At 40.0% G+C, this 27,180-nt stretch overlaps 1 pseudogene; it reads right to left on the bottom strand.

Annotated features, from left to right (window-relative positions):
* Positions 1-1,556: 1,556 nt before the first annotated feature.
* The window catches only part of LOC139716474 (uncharacterized), a 26,447-nt pseudogene continuing 823 nt past the window's right edge, over positions 1,557-27,180 (bottom strand).

The following is a 27,180-nucleotide window of genomic DNA, read 5'->3' as shown; positions in this document are numbered from 1 at the left end:
GAATTCTTCAAAATTTAAAGATGTGTAAGGACATAAAAATCCCGAACTGTAATTTGAGCTGATCTGTTTGTTGTCACCTCTTGTCACTAGGAATAAATGAATCTGTAGGATGGCTTAATTGCTTTTGGTATAACTGCAACCAAACAGATAGTACCACTGGGAAATTTTTATGCTATCAAACTCAAATGTTCTCTATTTTGTGTGTCATTCGTTTACAGCATACCAAAGGGAGGTGTCACAGTCTCTTGTGTTCGAGCATGATTAGCAAGCATTGTATTCATAGATATTTGGGCTACATAAGGATGTTCAGAACCAATTTCCATGGGAATGAATGGTTCTGACATCACACTTCAGTACTCTATATCATAAGAGTTGCTTATGTTTTACTTGCAGCCGTGTTCACTTTCTTTTCACTGGCTACTAATTGATTGCTACATTTTAGAAATATCTGATGGACTGCACAATCTGCTCTCAAAACACACATAGATTTTAGGCAAACGGCTGCTCATCCTTGCTATCCTACAAAGCCATATTCCATTCACAAACAAAACAGCACACATCGACGCCTGCACCAGATGTGCTTCAACTCTTTATCATGGTATAGCAATAAGCGTACTCCCAATAACAACAGTGCATTCTATATGTTATTGCTGTACTGCGGGAAATGCTAATTTTGCAGAGGGTCACCATGACTTCACAGTTCCCTTTAAACTCGAACTGCTAATTCACATTCTACTCATGTTATGACTCGGGCAGGAGTTAAAGGTACTGTATTAGATCAGTTCTACATCATAAGCATCCTGCTTATCCAATTGGTTGAAAGCAGGCAATGTTAGCCTTGAACCCCACAGAGATTATCCTCCCCCCCTCCCCCCTCCCCCCTCCCCCCTCCCCCCTCCCCCCCCCCCCCCCCCCCCCCCACCACCACTGACCACTGATGCTGGTATGACAGGCAACTTTTAGATGGCGAGGGCGACATATCATTTTGAAAATTTCTTACCAATTTTACTTCCAAGTTTGCTCACATTTCATTCACTCTGTTGATATATAACCATTTCACTTCTGATAAATATTGTAAGCGCAACACCTACATCACAAACCAGATGAATATCCCAGTTTAGGCTGCATCTCCCTCTTTTTCTAGTTGCCGCCTCTCACAATATTCTTCACATGAAAGCCATCACTTTTCTCAGCAGTAGCTTAGAATAACAATGTGCTGTGTACAACATAAAAGGAGAATTGTCTAATATTTAACATTCAAGAAAATCCTCACGCACAAAAGCTTCCTTTCATCTTGAAACAGCAACTCTTCTAGCTAAGCTGGCACAACATCTGATTCTTGGTGCCAATCGCAACATATTGACGATGAAATAATCTCTTTTTGACTGGAGGTGACTGGAAGACACAAGAAGTAGTGAAAGAAAGAAAGTCTGTGTGTATTCAGGGGAGATTATTTTAGATTTTTCATCCTGGCTACTTAAATACAGTACAGGTTAAGGTTTGATAATGGGGATCAAGTTCAACCTTAAAGGCCTACACATGCAGTTTTGGGGGATCTCAAGCTGAAATGTTATAACCCTTTGCTCTATGTACTAAATATCTTGCAAAAGATGACTTATAATTTTAGCTGAATTACACAATAATTTTTTTTAATGGTCTTTTTCTTGTTTTTTCTTAGAATAGTTCCAGTTCTCAATGTGGAAATATTTGCACATTTCGTGTGACATGAGACTGGTGTGAAAATAAAAGCGTGTCAATTTTTGACTGTTTTGTTCTTTTGTTATCCGTAGTTTTCTTCACGTTTGAGCTTTGCAAGTCCTGTAGCATGAGTGACTTTGCTGTCTCAACGTACACCAATTACCTGCAAAAACCCAAAGTCACCATGGAAGCTGTGAGATGTTTTGAAGATCTCGCTCAATTGTTGTGAATGTCCGTGAAGTTAAAAACATGCGAAATCCCTCTTAACAGGGCAAGTGCAGAAAGTTGATCAGATGATAATTTCAGTTTTTACAGCATAACAATTTGGCCACAGATAGTAGAAATCTACTGCCATACATGTACAAATGTAGCTTCACCCCTAGAACAATGCCAGAACCAAACTCTGCAGTGATTCTCTTTCAATGATCAAAGCACCTGTACACATCTGCTTCTCTTAGTGCAGTCAACGACACTAGGTCAGCTGAAAATCTTTGGAATTTCTGACTTTTGGCAGAATCTTCATCTCAAGGATTTCAGATGGTCAACATGTGGGACACGGGACGGTCTGTCCAGAACTTGAATACTGTAAAAGTGGACATTTTTGTGTATTTCGCACATCCATACAGCGCGAAAATAAAATCAAGCAAATAGTTTTGTATGCCATATGTTCCAGTAATTCATGCTCTGATTCTGCAGAATTTAAAACTTGGGAAATTCATCTTACCTAGTGAAAAATTATTCACAGGAAAATATCCACTTTTACAGTAGAGAGGTTAGTTCGACCTTCCCAACCCCTCCATCTCAAACAGCCATTGACATTCTATGCAGACAGACTGCCTATCAGAAAGACTTGGTTAATTACCCTCTGCACAACATGGCATATTCATAGAATGGATAATCTTCCTCCAATTGTAACGGAGCTCACAAATAACATTTATGGTTGTTGACTTCCAATTTCTCTTCTTGTATCAGGAAAAGAAAAGAAAACATTTTAATAAGCAAATTCTCCTTGAGTCTGCTAGATATCTAAATATAAACACATTACACACTCTTGGCATTTGGGCTTTACTGAACTGTTTTTCCATTAGTGGGGCAACAAATAATCTATTTGAGAAAACGCCAGGTTGCAAACATGGTTCATTTCAAAATTAATGTTGAATGATTTTTAGCTGCAGTATCAAGATACTGCATATAATGGCAAAAGGATCAGTCTTCTCCCTCTTGTGACGAGTAGACAGGCCATGTCTCCTCCACGATCGGGGTATTACAAGACCACATGAACAGTTACCAGGGTGACAAAAGCTCACCACAACGAAAAGTGAATTGCACAGGAGCATTTTAATTACAAACAGTCCATTCTGTCTTAGTGACCACCTGTCTACAGCGGCCACCTGCCGCATACGACAACTAAAAACAATTCCCTCCAAGAGAAAAAGCATGTTAAGAAATCTGTCTATAGCAGCCACCTGTCTATAATGGCCACTTTTTCCGTCTACCTTGGGTGGCCACTATAGACAGTTTTGACTGTATTTCCCTTATTTGTTCCTAACAGCAATGCATCAAGCTTGTCTCAAAACAATTTAAACATTCGATCAAGACAACAACAACAAAAAACAAGCTAGGTACACAAGTGTACATTTTACAATGCAATACATATTGCTGATACAGGGTTGTCTGTTCAAATAATTTTATCTTTGGTGTGCTTCTTTTTTAATTCAGTATTTCTGGGGGGGGAGGAGCAAGGGGTGACATTTGAACTCTGCCTACTCTGTTATATCTACCTAATTATGTTTCTGTTCATATTTGTGTTTTGGGTTAACTACAGTATTTGGCTTGATAAGGCAAGTTGGGAAGGAGGGGGGGGGGGGGAGAAATAAATACATCAGTAGCACCCAAGTACCTTTTGCTACATCAATAATATAGAATACATTCCAACCATAGGACACAAATCTCTGCTATTACTACACGGTTCTAAAATAGCTGCTTGCTAACACTCTTTGCTCTTTTAAATCTACAAACCCCAATGAGTTTCATTGCACATGTCACATTATCAAAGTGTCACTTCTCGTAACATGAAGTCTTGATTAATAATAAGTACTGTGCTTTAAATCTCTGCATTTAGGAAAAAAAGTGCTGTATCACAAATATCGAAAGTAAATCAGACTTTTTGGTTTAATAAAGTTAATGTCAGTTCATAGAGGGGGTCGACTTGAGCTGTTCAATACAAATTACTCACATGATAGTTTGCGTTGTCCACACATCACAATATGCAAAAGACAATGCTGTGATGGAAAAAAAATAGCAACATGCTACAAACAATTAGAATAGTCTGAATCAGAAAGGACACAGGAGATACAGTCATACCACAAACCTTGTTGAAATGAAACAGAATAACTACACCGCTCTAACAAGAGAAGTTTAACAGCCTACCACGTCACGTTTCATCACCTTATCAGGCAGGACACACATAGATTTGACGGGCCTATACAGTCGTTGTGGCAGAATGCGCCACATCCTTTGCACATCACCATAGCCTTCAGGCGACATGTGCACTTCCCCGGCGAGCGTGGCGCCCTCCGGACTGTCCTTGCCACCCGAGGGCAGCAGACTGCTCTTGCTCGTAGTCGTTGGGCCAGCCATCACGACGGAGCTCTGGCACGAGCACACCGTGTTCTGCACGGTGGAGTTGTTGTTGGACAGCGGCACCACTTTGGCCACGGTCACTTGGCCGTGGGTCGAGTCTTTCAAGGGTAGCTGGATAGAGCTGCTCAACGCGTTGTGACCCGTCGCCCCGTTGGCTACGCTCACCTTCCCGTGAACCAGGCTCACAGTGCGGTTCTCGGTACTCGCCGACGATATCTGGGACACTTTGGGCGAATCCGGTGTGGTCACCTCACTGGCCTGTGAAGCACTGGACGAGCCACTGGTCACTGTGCTTGGGGGTGTGACACTTGCTACTGCCTTGCTGGAGGGGAGCGTTATGTATGTTACTGTCTTGGAATTATTGCCCACTTCACTGGAGACTAAAGTTGCGACAGAGTTAGTCGTCTTCACATTAGACTGCTGGCTGTTTTCTTGTGATATCCTGGCTGTATTGCTGGGTAGCAAGCTCATATTGGACTGAGACACTAGTACAACACTCAGGCCTGGCTGGGTCTTAATGATTATAGGCTTAACAGTCTGCACCACTGGCTGGCCTTGTGTTGAATTCGATACCGTTACTGTCAATACTTTACTAGGAGTGGCCAGCTTGCTTTCCCCACTTGATACGCCTTCTATATGCACCCTGGTATTAGCCCCACTACTCACTGCGGTGGCGTTGCTCGGCACGATGGACTTCAGGTTCATCCAGTTGTGGGATGTCGCCCGAGGCCGTCCCAGGATGGCCGGGGAGTGGCTGACCGGCCTGGCAACACCCTGGGCATTGCTGGGCACCAATCTGGCCTGCAACTTGGCGGTTGTTTGGGCCTTTATCTGGGCCAACGTCCTTGTCTGGCCATGATGCGCTTTGGCCGCCATCTGCGCCTTAATCTGAGCAAGAGTCCTTGTCTGTGATTGGCCTTGCTTGGCCTGCGTCTGGGCTTTGATTTGTGCAAGAGTCCTGGTCCTCAACTGCCCGCTCTGTCCCTCCGAATCGACTCTTTGTCTCTTTTCTGGGGACTCTTCTGAGTCTGAGGGCCGCTTCACTGACAGGTCTGGGGGTATTAGCTGAGCGTTCCGCTTCATGAGGTCATTGATCTTGGTGACATTTGTGCCGCCCGCTGCAGCACGCTGGCGTTGACTTTCGGCAGCCATCGTTGACAGCAGCGTGCTACACGAAAATTCCGCCGCATTTGTGGGCGGAATGCTCGGACGAGTCAGTATTGTCGCTTTCACACTTTCGGACGACCCGCTGCTGCTGCTGGTGACACTGCTGCCACTACTGCTGCTCTTTGTGCGGCTGAGATCCTTGGATGATGTCTTCAAGATGGAGACCCCTCCTGCCACCCCATCTTTGGGTACTGAAATTTTGAGAATGATCTTCGCTGGTGCCTCCTGCGTCTTGTGGCTCACCACGACGTGCTTCTGGGGCTTTGCCGGCGACGCTTTGGTTACGGTCGCGGCAGAGGTTGTGGCAGACGGAGATGAGTTTGAAGATGACTTGTGGATCTTTGGCGGTGTTTTCGACGACTTGGTTGGGCTTGGGAACTTCGATTGCAGCTCAGGTACACTGGACTGGCCCCATACAGGTTCAAAATGTTTTGCCTGGAAAGACAATAATGAAGAACAAGCAAGATCATCTTGAATGAAATATAAACTGTTCAGTCATATGCCAGTCATTTAATGCACAGATGACTACATTAGCAAAAATAAATAGTAAAAAAACAACAACAAAACAAACAAATCCTTTTTCAAATCTACACTCATCAATACTCTGAAGGAATCTTTGACAATGGGGTTGCTTCATGAGGATTTAGATTTATAGCAGTGATTTGTCCATAGGATCACAAATGCAATGATGAGTAATCTTCTCAAAATTGGTGTAATGCTGTAAATTAAAGAGAAGAACATGAAGAAGAGGAGGAACATGGAGGACAAGGAGCAGGAGGAGGAAGAGGAGGGGTGAAGAGGATGAGTGAGGAGGGGAGGGGAGGAGGGGAGGGGGAGGAGGGAAGGAGGAGGAGGAAGGAGGAGGAAGAGGGGAGGAGGGAAAGGGGTAAGAGGGGAAGAGGAGGAAGAGGAGGAGGAGGAGGAAGAAGAGGAGGAAGAAGAGGAGGAAGAGGAGGAAGAGGAGGAGGAGGAGGAGAAAGAGGAAGAGGAGGAAGAAGAAGAGGAAGAGGAGGAGGAGGAGGAGGAAGAAAAGATAAAGAAGATAATGAAGGAGAAGACGACAAGCTTGAGGTCCCAGTACCTTCCAGGGGTCGAGCCTCGCCCGCTCCTTTTCAAGTTCAGCCTTTAGCTTGGCCTGTGATTCCGGGGTGAACTCTCCGCTGGCCAGGCGCTCTCGCCACTTGGTGCACGCCCGGGCAAAAAACTCATTGTCGAGGGCGGATGCTCCAAGCCTAAGAACATATATACAAACAAAAAAAATGACTATCCAGCAAAGGGCAGCTCTCATTATACAGGGCTCACGCATTAAAATCATGCTAAGTCCAAATTCTGTTTAAGAAAGTTTTTTAATAAACCTCAACTTCAGTTTCTTCCGAGCCTTTCCAGCCTTACCAGTATTTAATTCCATTCTCTATTTTCCTATCTACAGAAATGAAATAACAAAATCAATTCTTTAAAAAAAAAAAAAAATTACATTCAAACTTCAATTGAAATAGGTCTTGTGATTGCATTGCTACAGAGCCGGATTTGAAGCAATGATGGTGATTATGGTGAGATGACTGCACCAATGTAAAAATAGTTATGATATTGTTTTAGAACACATCAAAATTGCCATCATTATTGTGAATATCCTGAATCTCATTACCACTCATAGAACAAAGAGTACAGCAATCAGTTCAAATGTACAAACAGCACACTTCCTTTATTCAAAGTGTAATGCCATCAAAGACTTTACATCTACTAACATTCACAGTTCAAGTGAGACTAATAATTAAACTTCTACCATTCTTTTTCATTGATGTCAATCTACTGGTACTAAAGAAACTGATTTGAACACTGAGTGGCACTGCACTACATACATTCCTTAGCACAAGCCTCGTGACAACACTCCACGAGATATGAAAAAAAAAAGAAAGAAAGAAAGAAGAAGCACAGATCACAGCAAATTGCCCAAACAGCTCATTCTCGGTGCTCATTTGATCAGGAAGACAATAAACACCATACCACAGCCGAAACCACCACGAACATACAGTAATTTGGGGCAGATGCAGATACAATTAGGTTATGTTTGACGAAATCATCTGAATGCTACTAAATAAACGAGTACCATAAGCTTTTACAGTGCCGTGGTAGATAAAGGGTTAACCCACCTGAGGCAGTTGTCACTGCCCTTGTAGCGATCGTTAGATGGGAGAAGCTTCAGCAGGCGGTACTGATAGTGAGACGGAAGGCTGGCAAAGGTGTGCTTGTTGATCAAGGCCTTGCCATCAAAAAAATAATCAGATAATTAATTTCATTCCCTAAGTTGGCTGAAGAGACATCATTGGAATATAAGAAGCAATTACCCCAAGTTAGGGTTATGTAGCTATGAAAACTATGATAAAGCTATGTTGCAGGTAGTAGATATCAGCTTTAGAATCAATTACAATGATGCAACCCTAACGCAGGGTGCTACATAAGCACTTGCCCGACTGCCCGGGGCGAGTAAAAAACTAAGTCCGGCAAGTGTTTTGGAACAATAAGAAAAAAATGCTTGCCCAAATTGGGCAAGCAAAATGTTTTGAAGCCACCTTTACTTTCTAACACTTACATGAAGAAGTGTCAATGCAATCCAACACCAACACTCTATCGAACCAAGTTTGTAACTCTGCACATGCGCTGTTTATTCAAATGATTGTGTTTTATCAAGCCCTTGACTTCACAAGTGATTTTCAGTTTCTTATATCTTTTGACTTTTTCTTTGGGCAAGTAAAATTCATTTTTGGGCAAGTGTTCTGCAACAATTTGAAAATCTGCCTGCCCGACTGGGCAAGTGGTAAAAAAAAGTTATGTAGCACCATGCCTTACGTAACCCTCTCCCAACCCCAAGACAAGTTTTACATGTATTTCATGCAAACAATAAGAGTAACTTATGTTAATCTGGTGTCATCATTCATTTAGTACAATGTATCTCACATGAACAGAGTTGCCCCGAGACAGTGAGAAAAGTTCAACCAGCTTACCTTGAGATTAACATTGGCAAGAACTGAATTGGGTGTTTCAAGGTCTACATGGGGTCTCCTCTTGAAGTCTAGATAGGGTGCTGCAAAGACAGAAGACATTCAACAAACTATTTAATTTGAGGAAAATAGATACAATTCTACTCCAGACATGCTACACCGCTTTAGTTTTTGTGATACTAAAACATCAAGTGCTTGAATACAGAACTTGGTAAATGGCATGACACAAAGGGACTTATACCAATTTGTAGGCGACAAAAAATATTTCAAAAACTCTAAAATTGTCAGCTGTGGTACATGACAAGGGGTTTGGCGTGAAGTTTTTAATGGGAGAGTTTCACAACTAAGCGCACAAGTGTGCTCATACTGTACATACTGAAACTCTGAACACAAATAACTTTGGTATTTCTCAGGTTAAAAACTTCATAGTGTTGTACACACCATCTAAATCCCTGGAACATAAATACTTCATCTTTAGATTGTATATTGATGTCATGTGACTCTATACATTCACATGTTTCAAAAATATTCCACAGAGAACTGGTGGTCATAACCCTCACTTGGGTTTACTGTGGACAATCGATATATACACTTGAGCATACACATACAATGTATCATATTTCCTACAAATACACTGCATGAAAGAAGAAGAAAATATGTACACTGGAGTCTCAACTTACACGAGCCATATTTCTTGTTCTTCTTGTGTCTTCGTCGTGGCTGCATAAAAAGAAAAAAATAAATAAGCAGTTCAACATCATGCATACGAAATATTTAGCATATTCTGAACAAACAATACAATAGCATAAAATGTATTATTTAGTCCATTCATACAGCTTTTCGTCACTGTCAGTTGGGAAGTGCTTGAATACTGTTTCCCAAAAATCACTGGACTCTTAGTAAAATATTACATCGTAAATGCCTGCCACTATAGTAGTGTCTCTTGAACTTACAAGTAGAATATTATGACATAATTAGGTCATACCCTATATATAAACAAAAAAAAAACACCCTCTCTAGATCATCTTTATTCCTATTCCAGCTGTGCCATCCTCCTCCTGTATCATGTGTGGTGAACAATAGACACAAATATGTACCTTACAATATGTCAAAAATTTTCAAAACATTTGCACGAACAAGAACATGTGATGCTGTTGTGAGTGAGTACTGGTAGTAACACCAAATGAATATAATGAAACCAGACAAGCACTCGGAGAGTGCAGACCTCCGCCAAGCAGCTCATTTCCACCAATACACGCATGCTGAAAATTGCCAAATTTCTCTCCAAAATAGCGGGATACCGATTGAGATCCCAATCTTGAGAAATGTACGTGTGAATCCCACTAATGATGAAGAAGCCTTGTGTTTACCTCATCAGCTTCCTGCATGTACCACGGCGTCTTGTGCAGAGCATGCGCTCTATCGCGCGTACGCAAACCTCAAATACGCGCAGCTTGACCTCCCAAGTTCATTGACCCTATTTGCCAAAAGATAAAAAATCCTTCAAAACTCATCAAATTTCCCCCAATCACTACCAAAATTTGATCATCCGTTCCTTGCGTCATCATCACCTTTAGTGCAAATTTCATTGAAATCCGTTCACAACTTTTTGAATTATTTTGCAAACAGACAAACAAACAAACAAACCAACCGCAACAACCTTGGCAGAAAATGATAATAGAAAAATTGCAACAAAGAGTATGAAATGATGGAAAGGGGAATGATCTGAGGAATAGGTAAACAACAGGGGGAAAAAAAGATGATGAAAATAGCTCATACTGGTAGAAGGGCAAGGAAAACAGTAAGGAAAAGAAGCAAAAATAAGGCACCCATCGACTTCAGACCAGTTTCTTATAAAATTTCACACAAACAGACCCCCCACCTTCTGACTGATATATAGGGATGATTTGGCTCAAAGAAGAAAAGGAAGAGCAGTTCCCATAGGAGGAGTGTGTTTAAAGTAAAATCATCAAGAAAAATAGGCTTTTAAAATAGGAGCTGGGTATGGTCAAAATTTGGATTCCTTCCCCCAAATTCGAAAAGGTTCGGAGGTGTGGATAAAGGACAGGGCATATTACAAGATCCGACTGTCCACATGCCAACTTGGAAAGCAGCATGTGGGACTGGGGGTCTCACCTTGCCGCTGAAGCCGGGAAGCGAGGCCAGGATGTCACTGATGGTCTGAGACCTGGGCAGCATGGGGAGTCTGGTGTCTATTTCAGGACTGGCTTTGAATGCAGCATCGTCTTCCTTGCCTGAATAATATCAAAATTGGTGAGCAAACATTGACGCACACTTATCAATTTTACGATTAAGGGATATTTTTCTAACATTACGTTATCTTATCATCAAGTTGTTTCTTCAAAACTTCAAAAACTTGCTCTTTCCAGGGAATGATTTTCCAACTCAAATTTGATCAGCAATTTCAGCTTCTATGGAAGAAAGGTGCTATACAAAAGATAGTTTGTGTAGCCGTGGTGTCAAAATGCATAGAAAATTGCAATGCGAGACCAGGGCCCTGTTTTATGAAGAGTTAAAATTGATTATATAGTTGATTTCAACAGGAAGTCTACGGCAGCCTGAGTGGTAAGGGAATTCAAAATCAATTTTATCTTTTGATAAAATAGGGCCCAGGAAAACTATTCCCTGTCTTCTCGTTTTGTTCAATTTTAAAAAATTTCTTGGTTTGAAGATGTCAAAAGAGCCACGACAACAAACATCAGTTACCAAATGTCTGTTTCCCTTCATATGTACCTACTAGATCTACAGAACTAGTTACACATTGATTTCAAAGGACACATGAATTTCAAAAACAATTGACTCACGGTGTATGCCTATTCACACGGAGAAAAACATGGAAGCACAGGACTCTTTTTATAACCCTGACCAAGGTCTAGTCAGATCAACATCAATGGTTTCCAAATGCATATCTGCATATCAAAGTCACAGCACACACATAACTTCCTAATCAAAAGAGTGAAAACTGAAAACTTCACATCATGTTGGAATTGACCATCCCAAGAAAATGAAAGCTGATCTTCTACAAGAAAGGTAGCAGTGACTCTTTGTGAACCAATTTAGAGGAGATTTTTGATAAATAAAAGGGCTAAAACTTGATAAATATTTCTCCTTAAAGGATACAAAGTGCTTAATTCGTGCTTACATTGTGCAAAATATTTGATGAATGCATTAGATGAATGAAAATGTACACTGTGAAGGGCATTGGAGGTTAGACAATTCAAATGTGATTCAATTGATAAATTGCTAAAGGATAGGGTGCTTTAAACCAGGGATCAATATTCACTTTGTTCTCTGGTGACCATTTTGGGCCACTAAAATCTTTAAATCTTAAATTTTGGTTGCTCGCAATAAACGGAAACATAACAATCCATTTTGAGTCTGAAATGCCTGACTGGGCCATCATAGGATGACCTTTTTGGAAATCTTTTTTAGTGGCCCTGCGCGACCAGGCAACCACTAATTTTGAGCCCTGTATAAGCCACAACAATCTCTGTTTGATAACAAATACACTGCATTACCACATGGCATATGGGGATAATGCTCTTTGTACGGAACCACCTAATTCTGAAGAATTAATCCAAGCTTGTGCACAAAAACTGATAAAAACTGACATTTTTCAAAAAGAAACTTAAAACCCATTTATTTTTAGAACAGAACTGATGATTATGTATAGTTGATTATTTGTACTCGAAGTTGATTATGTTTGTTTGTTGGTTGGTAGGTTTGTTTTTGATAATTGTAAAGCGTTTTGAAACATGTTTGTACTAAGCGCTATATGAATAATTCATATCATTATTATTATTCTTATTATCAAGGTTTCTTTGGTCACTGACCTTCAGGTTTGTCAGGTGGTTTGAGCGGTTTCAGGATGATCCGTGGCACAATTGCCTGCTTCCGGCGGTGTCTGTGGGACGACGGACTGTGAACCTTCAGGACACGGTGCCCCCGCTCTTCGTCCGCGCTGGTCTGACCCAACGCCTCCCCATCGTCGGTGCCGTTCGTGGCGCTCCCGCGGCCGTCCAGCGGATGGTCACGCTTGAAGCGCTCAATGGACGGTATGGCGTAGTGGGCTCTCTCTGGTAGGATGCACACAGCTGCTAAGAAAAATTACAATCACAGTACAGTCGTATCGATTTCTTAAACTGTATACGCCGAATATTTCGTGAGGTTTTTATTTTCACAAATTTCGCGAGTCAGGTGCTATTCGCGAAATTAAAGACACGCAAAAATATTGACTCCGATCCCGATGTGAATGTGACGTACGCGTGTACATTAACTCTCCGTTTAGTACAGGACTCCACGATCGCAAATTTAACCACTCGCGAAATCATGGGGAATTCCTGATTTGCGAAAATTTAGACTTGCGAAATATATGGCCTATACAGTACAGTGTATATATTTTTTTACAAAACTTATCAACCCACTGAAGACGAGTCCCTAGTATACACCAGCAGGTGTATATGGGAAATGTGTGTTGTAACAATATCAGCCCGTCCTCAATGGGTTAAAGCTATCTGGGCAGAGTCATTACAACTAGGGATACAATGTAACTTTGGTATGAATAATTCAAAGAATTACAAAAAAAAATCATAAAATATAATGGAGATTTGTAAGCACGAAATGAGAAACTGAATACAAGGCTATGTCAACATCATCTCTTTTATGTTGCAAAGGTCATTCAGATCAACATATCAATGTTTCACTTGTGACTAGTCTTTTGTCTTTTGCCTAATTTCCAAAGAAATATTCTCTGTTCTGCTTGCTTCACTTTACTAAATATCATCTTGTACGGTCAACCTGATTATGGAGGAGGGTTTCTCTTCGGAGCTATCAGAAGAATACGGAGGAAGGTTGGGGTCAAGTAAAGTAAACTCACGCCTCTTCTTGACGGGTACATAAGGTTTGTCCATCCCGTCATCAGCTGCGGTATCAGCTGGGTGAGCTGGGAGGGGATCTGTCCCATCTTCCGAGTGCATCTCCAGCATGGCCGCTGCTTCCTTGGGCAAGTCGACCTTGTTTGAGGATAAATCAAAGGTCAAAGGGTCAAAGGTTACAATCACCTGTCAAAGGTTACAATCCCCTGTCAGAGGTTAAAGTAAAATGTTAACGGTTACATGCATGTCCATCACCATATGACTCTACCCATACTGGAAGAAATCATTCACAATACGTACTGATCGTTTCTACAGTGCTCTTCAGAACTACTCAATATGAAACAGAGGTCCTGAAGCTCTGTTTTGCTTTCTCTTGATTGTCTTGTTGATTACTTGATAGTATTTGATAAATCATAGAAAGGCATGTGAACACAGAAGCCCACATGTGTCTCAGCAATGGTAGAGGGGAAGACTTTCTACGTGCATCCTGTCTCAATGTAACACTTTATGTACTAGTGCCGGTATGACATTGAGCAACTTTTACCGCAACTTGCACCAGATAGCTTTTGCCTGATTGACACTGGCATTTCTCCATGAGTAGTCGCCCACGCATACATGTAATTACAATGTGCAACACTACAATATATCTCACCATACAAAACACACCCTTTCACTTCACATAGGTAATGATGCTATTCCAGAATGCATATTAATGTACAAGTTTGTACCGGTATGTGGCAATCTTTCAGTCACAGTTTCATTCGCTACAAATGTAACTGCTTCCTGGAAGCCAGCAAAGTTTCAAGATAAGCCTGCCTATTACTAGTCACCAAAACTGGAACATCCATACTTCATAGCGATATGCACAGAAAACTTCTTGATTGTACAGAAAATCACAATTCATACTCTACAGTGTGAGACATGTATGGATTATTCACAGTTACATACTGTAATGCGATATCTGATTGAACATTTAGCTCACCAAGAAATAATTGTACTGTACAATATGTACATGTACATGTACATCCTTTTTCTAGTGAGCTGGAAATGGGATTGCTTTCAAGTTGTATCACAATTGGCTGCAACTTAAGCCTTTATGTGCCAGGCACTTACAGTATCTGTAAATTGCCAAGCTTTTTCATCAGCACCAAGTTATGTCTTCCCCATTTTACCTATTGTAAATCACCAGGTAGTAGCCAGCTAACTCCAAAATAAGAATGTGCCTCAGGCCTACAGAATGGCAAAAAAAGATTTGTTTTGGTTTTTTGTTTTAAATAGCGTGTTTCACGTAATGGTGTGCATATGAAAGGCTGTAGCATCTGTCAAACATCTGTTCCATGACCAATGTACTGTACACGTATATGTAGCAGCATCTTTTTTTTTTCTTTCTTTTTTTAATGGCGTGTTTCGAGCAATGTGGATCTTGAATGGATCGCCTCTGGAGTCACTGCTTACCATGCGTACTATCTAAAGAGGAAGTGTCCTCAAATATACTGAATAGGGTTTCTCTAAATGAAGAAAAATTGAATAGTGATGTAATGAAAGCAAAACATAGAATGAATTTCACAAATCATATCCACGCATTTCCCTTGACGTGATAATAAAATAAATTCAAGCCATTAGCATTATCCATGTCTTCTGGAGAAATAGGGAAAATAGTGTACTCATTTAATGTCCTAGAAGAATGACTTTTTAAAAAACTAATTTCTCTGCATTCCTTGAATCCCAATATTCATGTTAGGGTTTTGTTTTTTATATAAGTCCCTTTCCATAAAAATGATTCAAAGGCATTCAAAGGCAACACAACACACACGTTTTACAACCCCCCTCCCCCCCCCCCCCACACACACACCTTCAATATGCTCTATTACAAATGATTAACACCATCTCATATCTCTCCATCTTCCGAGACCCCTGTCCTACCATAAAATTTCAAAGGTTATACAGAGTGATGGGTCTTACCCGCAATCCATAGACGCCCATTAGACCGCCCACTTTGTAGAATGTGCTGTCACGCCCTCTGGACCCCGAGTGTAGCATCGCATTGAGACAGGCTAAGGGAACAGTGCCACTGTGATGGAATGAGAGAAACATAGATTTACTGTAAAAGTGGAAATTTTCGCAGTGTCGAAATTTTCGCGCATTTCGCGCAACCAGAAGCTAGGGAAAAATAAAAGCACGCAAATATTTTTATGTGCCATATGTTCCAGTACTTGATGCCTTGATTCCGCGGAATTAGAAACACGCGAAACTCTTCTTACCTGGCCAAACATGAAAAATTAGTCGCGCGAAAATATCCACTTTTACAGTATACAACATGAGTTGTAAGAAGGTGGCTCATTCCTTGGCATGCCTGTCTTGCCACAAAATGCTTTTAGGTGAAGTTCTAGCTCAGCTCAGAAACATCTGCTTTTGCACAATACCCTCTAGAAGGAGATAAAACAGCTTGTCATTCCGATAACACACGAACATGTACAATAGTACTGTACAGGGGGATGGCTAAGTGGGTGAGAGAAACACAGCTTGTGCATGTGAAGACATCCTACAATTAATTCACTTCTCCTCCCAAAGAGCAGGGTGCAACCCCATTGTGGTAGCCTGCCCCATCACAAATCCCTGAAACACAAGTGACTGACATTAACCCCTTGTGGTTCATCTCCACTCCCCCCCTCCCCCAATATCATTTGTCACCACATCTATCGAACTGTTACAGTATGATCTTCAAATGAGAGGACACTGTTTTGTATTCTTCATGCCCAATGATCCACAATAAATTGAGATGATAAATGATAATGCTCGGAAATATCATCATGCCAGATTTAAACCAACTATGGTGTGACTTCTTCAGCCTATTACATGTATTTTGTGGTAGACAAAAGCAAAATATGAAAATCACATTACTCCCTCCCAGGTACAATTACTTTGTAAAGCATACATACACGTGTACACACACAAACACCCGCATACAGCACTACACACACACACACACACACACACACACACACATTCAAACACAACATGGGCATTGCATGTATAAAATGTATCATCAATACGGTAAAAAAAGTCATCTTTAATTCACAATTACAAAGTACAGCAAATGTGAACAATGAGAAACAAGCTTCTTTACCTTCTACATGGCCATTCCAGTCAGCAAGTGTATGGACAAGTAAAGGGAAGGGAATAAATACAGAGTTGTTAAAAACATTCAGAATTTTTATAGTGCAGAGCGGACAAAACTCAATGTCTTTCAACCAACACAACTGATACGAGATAAAATAAGAATGCAAATGTCATATATTTGAGAGTTACAGGACGAACAGCATGCACATGATATTTCCTCAAAGAAGACAGCATCTACAACAGAAAACAAAAACCTGCTAATCTTTACTTGTACCGGTATATCATCTTTCTTGAATGGCAAAAATTCTCAGTATACTGGTCTCACCGACATTCCACAAGCCTTAATGTTCATTACATCATGCATACAGTTACACTGTGATCTTCATTTGGTTTTCAAGGCTTGTGATTTAAAATCAACTCAGGGAAACAAATATTCTGAAAGACTCACAAGCACTTCTTAATAGCAGACACAAAACTATCAAATTAACTTTGCATAATTTATTAGCAGAAAAGATTCATTGAGCACTGTCTAAACTGGATGGAATGCACATTCAACATGCAAGAGTATCAGAATGATTTGATTCTAACTGGGATAATTTGCATAATTTTCTCAATATTCCATCTACATTGTATGAAAATATACTTTCATTGAACTGTGTGTATGGTATAGAGATTATGTCCTCTGTACACAACAGTGTGCAAAATTGATATGCACTTATCTCCATCTCCCACATTTGCAGGCTTATTTTAGTCACTTGTTTTTTGCAGCTGCCTATGGCAACAATTACCATGGTAACCACATACGAATATCTATATAGTACTCCCACATGGATTGTTTAATAGACTTGTGCGTGTAAGAGATCTAAATCTGTCGTGCTGTATCAATGAATGGTCGACGTCACACACTCAATCGACTCAAATTCCAACCCACAACACCCCCATTCAGGGTGCTAGTGGTTGCTAGGCAACCAGCCAGCTGAGCAGGCATCTCCCCTGACTCACTTGATGTCCTTGAGGTTGTTCTCCTGGATCTCTCGAAGGATCTCCTTGTAGCTCATGGGAGTCTTCAGGTGCTTCTCCAACACCTGCATGGGAGGAAGAAAACCATAGTGTGCTTCAGTATTATGAAGACTTGTACTTTAAACACTGTACATGCAGAACATGTTTTATTTTTCATTTCATTTCAACATTAAAACAACAATCATTACAGTTTCAACTCATATAGTTTTAAGTCATGTGTACACAGTTTGTCAAAGGATCTCTCATTGTAGCCACTGCAAGAACAGCAGGCAGAGGGTCTCTACACAAGACTACTGAAGTCAAGCCATTGCAGAGAGCCATGACCCAGATGTGCTCTGAGTCTTTAATACCAGTAACTTTGAATGATCAAAGTGACAAAATCATCATTTCTGCTGCAAAATTCCTGTGGAAACTAATGCATTAAATTGACTCTTCATGCTATGGATAACATACATTAAGTAAAGCCATGTTTTCAATGAAAAACTTATTTGACCTATTAACCATCCTTACCACTGTACATTTTATACATGTAAATGGAATACATTTCTGGATGGAAATACCCCGTACTTATGAATTTCACAAGCTACTGAACTACAAATCTGTACATGAATAAAGCACAGTTTTGTCATAACAATTGCAAAACTGTGGCAACTCAGGGGAAAAGTGAACAGCTAATACTGCACACAATAAACAGACTGTTGTATTAAATTGAGGAATAACTGAATTGTAGGAAAACATACAGCCTGCTTGATTTACATGTTGAGAAAGAAAAAGTAAAAAATACTGAGTCAGGAACTTCTTATACAATGTACAAGTAGGAATATCTTTTATAGCCTCAGAGTAATTAAATTACTCATGACTATGTATCTAAGGATAATCTGTTTAGGGGAGAACAATATGAACATTAATATACAACATTGTATCTCCCACACTGCAACCCCAACCCCCCCCCCCCCCACACACACACACACACAAACACATCCCTGATGGTTTACAACTTAAAATATTAGCATGTTGCACTATCTTGAAAATAATAATAACAATAATAATAAATAAGTTTCACAGACCTGTACAACTGTAAGCATACACATGCATACAGTACAGCCCATATCTCTATTGCAAAACTCTTTTGTGGCCTACAGCGTACAATTTGTACATGTACAAATGTGTGTACAGGGTGTGCTCCGGCTGTTGAGAGAGCCTTGGAAACCGTTGAGTTCTAGATGCTTTCTGGTGCTATTTTTTGCTTTGCATTTGCTCATTTGACCATACAGAATGAGCTGTTGAATTCAGAATAGTGTTATCAAAGGATGAAAAAAAATAGCACATTGGCAGATACAATGTACATGGGTAATTCCATGAAGTTGGGGCAGTGTCCATGTAGCATCGTGATATTTGAAAAATACAATTCAGCATAACTCAATATTAATGATGCTATACATTTATTGTTTGTAGGCTTTACATTTGCATTGAGGCCACACATTTTCCTGGAAATTTTGTGCCGTTCAGACTCAATTTTGATGAAGTTATTAAACAATATGTAACGGTGTCCTGTAGCATCGTGACGTGTCCATGTAGCATCGTGAAATTTTAACATTTGGTCCTAAGAGACAAATTGTGGCAATTAGCTTGACCAAAATTTGATGCAATATGCATATTTACTAGATTAGTCAGACAGCTAAATATCTCAAATTTCCTGTACACAGTTTTAATTTTTAAAAGAAAATTACAAAATGTATTACGATGCTACGCGGTGTCCTTTTTTGTTACATTTGGTGGACACCGTGTAGCATAGTGACACATTGTGTAATTTTCTTGTAAAAGTAAAACTGTGGAAAATAGAGTTAAGATATTTAGCTATCTGACTAATCTAGTAATTATGCATATTATACCAAATTTTGGTCAAGCTAATTGCATTAATTTGTCTTTTAGGACCAGATTTTAATTATCACGATGCTACATGGACACGTCACGATGCTACAGGACACCGTTACATTTTTTTAAAATAACTTCATCAAAATTGAGTCTGAATGGCACAAAATTTCCAGGAAAATGTATGGTCTCAATACAAATGTAAAGCCTATAAAGAATATATGTATAGCATAATTAGTATTGAGTTATGCTAAAATGTAACACTTTGTGCCCCAACTTCACAGAATTACCCACATTTTACTCACTATTGCAAAGCAGAAAGCAAGTTTCTTCCATTGGGCATGTCATCAATACTCTCTAACCTGTTAATATTTCAGCACGTCTCTTAAAAACATTAAAAAAAAAAAACTTGTGGAATTCCCTGTACCCATACATTACACTGTATAATATATATTCAATTTTTGATACTACATCGGTACCGGTACTGTACAGTGTACAGTACCAGTACATGCATTTATGATAAATGTACGTGTACATACACAGTAAAACAGGTACATTGTACATTGCACAGGTAGAAATGTGCATGATAGACATTGACCATAATGAAAATAAAATATATGAAAATAAAGTATATGATTACATTTCTTTTACAATCTCTAGTGAACAAGCACTCAATCAAATGAAGTTTTAAAAAATCATGATTGTAAAAATATCACTTTCTTCTGGCATGTGAAACACAGAAAACATAAATTTAGAAGACCAAATACATACAATGTACATTGCAACTTTCTTAATGACAATGAATACTGTTTATGGAAAAATGAAAATAAATGGGGCTCAATTATGCACAAGATAATCTGCCCCAGTCAATACTGAGATTAAATTAAGCAAAATTATCAAAGCAGAACAAACATTGTTATTGTTTAAACTTTAATACGATAATAAAATCTCTCCACTGAAGAACTCACAATTGGTAATATGTTTCTGCAGGGGAGCTCATATACAGGTACATTACAGTAACTGTATGTGTATGTACTGTACAGGAAAAGGACAAAGGTAAAATAAAATAAAATAAAATAAAATAAAACTATGCAAACAGATAAATGTATTCACTTCTTTACAAATGTATAGTACATGTACTGTACATGTATACAATGTAAAAGTACTGTGACAGTATATTTTTTTTCAGTCCCTTACTGTTCTCTCATACAGCCTCTCATAGAACATCTCATACCTGTATGCAGGCAGCTAATACTACATGTACAATACATCATAGTGTACGGACGTGTACACTGTACATGTACATTGTACATATACAGCTGTACGGTATGTACACTGTACTTGTATACAATACATGTATATTCCATGAGAACAGTACTTTGCTAATTGGGACCTTTTAAAGGGAAGCAGTCCTGAGATTTTCACTGTTCTGATAATTAAGAAGAGTAAAAAATATAAACTTTCACCAATTTATACGCTTGGACATCAAAAATTGTCTCCGTACGCGATTTTTGAAAAATAATTCCTGCAAGCGATCGTGAAAGAGCCGGCAAAAAGATGCTACGTAGTGCATGCCCTACTCACCAAGTTGACAGCCGTGCCTCTAAAAACCAATTTAAGTGTTCAAATGATTAGTTGCAATTTTATCATATAATGTGAAAGTTTGTGGTTTTATAATTTCAAACAAAATATTTCAAGCTTAGATATATATAATTTACGAAAAATTAATATTGTAAACATAAATTTATATGTATTTTTAAACCAAATATACCATGAACTTGACATCAAATAGGCACGGTCGTTTTCTAGCTTCCGTCCGTGTTGCATACTTCTTAGCGTAGAAACCACTCTCGCGCGCAAATCCTTACCATACCAATGTATACATACACAGTACACTCGACTCCGTCCAGTCAATTTTGGCATTCAAACCGAAGCTAACCTGTGCATGAGAGAGTCGAATTCTTAAGAAAATATTGTTTGTATCTCAATATTTCTGTAAGTAGTCAGATAATCGCCTTTCCTCGAAAAAAAAATATGACGTGAGCCGGGAAGGATAAAAACAGGGGGTCGTAGGGATATGATTTCGCTCCACTTTGCCGTGCATGTCCAGTCGGCACTGGCAGCAGCTAGCTCAGTGGCACTGTACTGCAGTCCAACCCCGGCTGCAGGCCCACGGTAAATTAAACATAGCTAGCCACTTTCCTTACCTCTCTACGCTTTTTTCCCTCGGTTCTCTTCGAAGTCGATGCTCGAGGTGTTTCTGTTTTATAACTCATGTGAGCAAATGGTCAGGATTGCATCTGGTTTCAGGAGTTTTCTCGGTTTATAACCGAGGGCCACAGCCTGCCGGTCCACGTAAAAACATCGCTTCACAAATTGTCCACGCACAGGTAGGTCACAACACGATTTCGAGATTTTGTAGGCCCTAAGTTTCTTATGTTCGGCATCGTTGTACCGATATTTCCCAGCCATACAGCTCACCTTTAACGATACTTTTGTTGGTCTGGGACGGAAAAAAGGATTTTCCTGGGAAATTTTCTGCACGATTCGAGCAAAACTACTGATGTAAGATAGCCTGACCAGACGACGCTGAATGCGGTCGCCCCTGTAGTGTACTAGCAGGCCTGTGTAGAATCGTTTCTACCTACAAATATGTACACTCTGTACGTACTATAGAACATGCATGAGCGGCGACAGGTAGGGCTGCAGCTGCGCTTGAGACTGGAAAAGTGCGAAGGGCAAACCGCGTACGGGGTGCGTACGCGTATCTACCGTAGATCTATCATCTAGTTGTACCGTCCACACGTGCGAATATGATACACAATACATACACACACACACACACACACAAACACACACACACACACACACACACAACGTAGAAACAATGTCAAATACGAGTCGGAGTAGCCACCAACGTCTTCATGCATCCGGGTAAACTAGGGAGCGTACGGATAACGAGCAGAACACGGCTGGGAAGAGTTGTGCATCGACGACGTATGACTCTCCGCCAATACTTGCTCATTAGCATATTCACCATGCAGAGTCACACTTTTTCAACCAAAATGTACGAGCTTATTTGGTGATTTTAAAGTTTGTTTTTGGTAAAAGTAGTTCAATGGAGGTACTAACAACAACATATTTTTTTAAATTTCGTGAGGACTGTGTCCCTTTAAGACAATTTTGCCAATGGTTGAATTGATAATTGAGAAGCCCACTGATGACATGCAAACAAAGTACATGTGTACACTGTATTACATGTACACTTGTACACGTACTTGTAAGTACAATGTACATTATGTACGTATACAATGTACAGCTGTACATTAAAAGAATTTACATGTATCCCTTTTCATGAGGAAAATCTGTAGTTTCAGGGAATAATTTTCGAACTCAAATTTGATTACAATTCCAGCTGATGAACAATATTTCAAAATGTATCCTGTACACTTCTATGGAAGAGATACAAAAGTTGGTTTGTGTAGCAGTGGTGTAAAAATGCAAAGCAAATTGCAATGCAATAGCAGGAATATTATTCCCTGAATTTCCCACATGGACACTTATACAATGGTATACAATGTACAACTGAACCTTTGAGATGATTTACAGTACACTGTACACCAAGTTTGTGTTTTAATAGAGTGAGAAGGCACCATTTCTGTGAGTTGTTAAAGGGATGGTATATGTAGTATTGGTGGAGTTGAGAAATGGGCTTTTAACTTTCTGCGAGATATCAAGAAACCACTTGTTAAATAGTACAGAACATACCATTCTAAGAGGAATTCAAAGTTTATTTGATGAAAATTGGTTTTGGAATGGCCGAGACATCCAAAAACAAAGTATAACAAAGCAGTAGTACATGTAAACGTGGGTCCCACCTTTTATTAGTAGTGCTCTGTTTTGGGTATCTCAGCCATTTCAAAACCAATTTTCATCAAATAAACATTGAATTTCTCTTGGAATTGAATGCTCCTTCATAACGTTCTGCGAGAAATTCAGAAACCAGTCTGTGAAATGTCAAAGAGCATGCAATTCTAAGGGGTATCAAAAGTTTATTTGATGAAAATCGGTTTTGAAATGGCTGAGATATCCAAAAACAAGGTGAAACAAAGAGATCCTAATAAAAGGCATGGCCTGTAGTCTTTTATTATTATCACTTTTTGGATATCTCCGTTATTTGAAAACCAATTTTCATCAAATAAACGTTGAATCCTTAAAATTACATGCTCCTTCATATTTCAGAAGAGGTTTCTCATTATCTCACCTAGGAATGTTCAAAACATGAATCCCCACCTCAACCAGTACTGTACAGTCCCTTTAAAAAAGATAATGGATTTCAAAATTACTTTAAATCTCGATTGACATGCAGACTAAGATGTCATTTGAATTTTTAGGGGAAAAAAATGAGAAAGATGAAAAAAGTTAACTGGATTTTTCCACTGTTGAAATTTCTCCATGTGTACTACAGTACAGTATGTGTGGTATACAGTACAGTACATGTACAATGTACAATGTACATGAAGCTGCATGAATGGACATTTCATCATCCATTGCCTACAAACTTGTATCCCCATTGGCTACTGGTCTCGTTGATTATATATATTATTTCCATGGTCATTCCCAATTTTACATTGTACCATGACTAAACAGAATACAGTACAAATATGTATGTTGGCCATGTCTAAGAATATGGCAATATTCTACAGTGTAGGCATGAAAAAAAAAAAAACAGGACATCATGTGCAAAATCTACTACAATAATCATACATAAAAACTACATAATAAAACAAGTACAGCTGTACACATACATGATGTTGGATTATTATTTGTTTTTCTACTGACAAAATTTGGAAGAGCAGAATAGTCACCTACACTGTACATACTGTACAGCTATACATTGTACACTTGCATCTCGGGTTCTTATAATGTTAGCTCGACTGTAGTATTGTAAGCCTACTTTTTAATGGTTGTTTGTACAACATGTCAACTGTCTATGACCAACTGTCTGTTGCAAGTGAACAATACAACATTTTTATAGCCCCGGGTGTCTATCCTCCTGCCTTCTCTTACAGCACTTCTTTACTTATTGTAAAAGGTTCATTTGAAATGTATTTAACAGTAACTGCAGCATAACCACCCCCCCCCCCCCCCCCGATCCCTGGGTCTTGGTAATGGCACACCTCATCTCAACTAAAAATCTAGACTGAGCAGGCTGCTCTGCTGAGACTGAACCTCCCAACCCCATCCCTACACTGGCCCAAGTTCTGGGGGTCAGCTAAATGCATTCTGCTGAAATTAGCCAGCAGAAACAAATTGTTACCGTCAGAGTATAATTTGCTAGCTTCTGTAACGCTTACTGGGCTGGGTCCCGATGCTAGAAACTTGACTTGCGACTGAACACAGCTTCACATCAAATGGAAGTACTGTATCACACAAAACTTTGCGTTTGATCAGAATCAAACACAAAGTTGTGTTTGATATCTACATACAAAATCAAACATCCTTTCAGCAATGGACTTGCCTTTTCAAGCAAAGAATATGTACATTTGTAGATGCATGCAATTTCGGGGACTAGCGCTAAGTTCTTTTTTTTTAGTTTCTCCCAAGTGGACGCATTTTAGCATTTAATGTCAGCTTTCCATCAGAATGGACTGGCCTGCTAATCTTAGCATGTGCATTTATTGTAGGCTAGGAATACGTGCATTCATATCGGGGAGTAGCGAGCGAGTAGCAAGTCATAAGCACTTTTTCTGTAGGCATTCGCCAATATTTATGGCAATGATTTCATTCTTGATTATTGTGTTCGTAATGGCATCATGCATTGGTTAGTACTTTACACTAATGCACTTGTCAATGTAATGACGCACCCCACTACCCCCGGACATGGGTGCGTCATGGTCATTTTTTGACTGACCACACGGGGTTTTTGACGCACCCCCACAGTCACTTTTTGATGGACCACACAGGGTTTTTGACGAACACCACAGTCACTTTTTTGACGGACAACACAGGGTTTTTGACGAACACCTAGGTCACTTTCTTGATGGACATCCTCGGTACATTTGACGCACCCCGTAAATACTGAAAGGATTTTTGCATACGCTTTATTCACGCAATTTCATTTTCTTTCGGTTCGTAAACACAATTTGTCAAAGTTTCGGCAAGTTTCCCTTACCCTGGCCCTGTAAGCACCGTACCGTCATTCACCGTACATCACTCTGCTACTACGATATTCCGAATGTACAATGTGCACGCAATCCATAGTCACCTGGCCATGACTTGTCTGCAGATACAGATGCGCTGTATGTGCGCGGCCATTTCTAGTCCGGTTGAATGCAACACATGGACGATGTACGTTCGATGAGGAATAACGAGCACGCTGCTCACTTGCGATTTGCACAGCGTTAGCGAGCGAGTCGCGTACCACTAACACTCGACTTGCCTGCTACTATACTGCAGGTACGCGCAGTACGCACCACGCAACGGTATACCAAAGATCGTATACGGAATTCCGTATACGATCTTTGATTTTACTATTTAGTACTGTGAGGTTGAAATCGTTATATCGCTAAACAGTCCGTCTGGCTTGAGATTGAGTATGCGTGATTTCATGAGTTTGTTGGAAAGAAAATGTGAGGAGAAAGGGTGGCTATTAAATCATTTGCTTGCCAGATTCGGGCAAGCATTTTTCCCTCTTAGGACTACTCCAAAACGCTTCCCGACTTTGATTTTCACTTGCCGCGGGAAAGCGCTCACTGTAAATTCACTCGCGGTACGTACGTGTATCCGGTACTGGTAGCGTGCAAAATAAATGCGTGCAGTTTTCCATAGCCAAGTGCATACCATGACGCACCCCTCGGTTCAGAATAATGCGTGTTATTTTCCATAGCCAAGTGACGTACCATGACGCACCCCTCAGTCAAAAATTTGACGACAATGATGGGATTTTGACGCACCTCTCGGTCAAAAATTTGACGGACATAGCTGGTAAAATGACGCACACCTGGGTCACAAATTTGACGGACCAAACGAGGAAATGACGCACCCATGTCCGGGGGTAGTGGGGTGAGTCATTACATTGACAAGTGCATAATAGTATTAGTTGCTGATGAGGTTATTGAAACTGTAAATTAACCAAACTATCATGTAAAAAAGCACTCAGACTAGTCAGAGAGCGCAGACCTCCACCAAGCCAGCAACTCAATTTCTACCAATACACACATACATGTAGATTTCTAGACAATATCTAGATCTCGAAGCCTTTTGTTTACGTCATCAGCTTCCAGCTGCATGGTACCTTGCCCGAACAGAGCACGCACTTAGTTTGGTGAGTGTACATTGTATGTAAACCCGCTAGTACGGTCATGGTCATTCATGCAGCTTGAACTCCCACCTGAGTTCATTGACCTTATTAGCCGAACGATTTAAAAAATTCTTCAAAAATCAATAAATATTTCCGGGTCACTACCAAAGTTTAATCATCTGTTCCTTACGTCATTACCTACTTTTCCTGCAAGTTTGATGCCAATCTGTTCACAACTTTTTGATTTATTTTGCAAACACACAAACCAACGCCAAAGATTACGAAAAAAAAAAAAAAAAACACCTTCTTCCTGGTCAGCTGTTGCTGGTGGCAGACAGAGAGATCCATCTGTCCAGAGGAGTCCTTTATTTTTTTGACGTTATCATTCTCCTCCGTAGACAGGAGAGCCAGACGCAGTCTCCACGGAACATAACCCAGACGACCAGATACAGACCGATCTTTC

This window comes from Diadema antillarum, unplaced genomic scaffold (assembly GCF_040938485.1).
Source record: "Diadema antillarum isolate AM-2024a unplaced genomic scaffold, OU_Dant_1.0 scf00000065, whole genome shotgun sequence".
NCBI classification, from domain to species: Eukaryota; Metazoa; Echinodermata; class Echinoidea; order Diadematoida; family Diadematidae; genus Diadema; species Diadema antillarum.
This window is presented reverse-complemented; position numbering and strand designations above follow the sequence as displayed.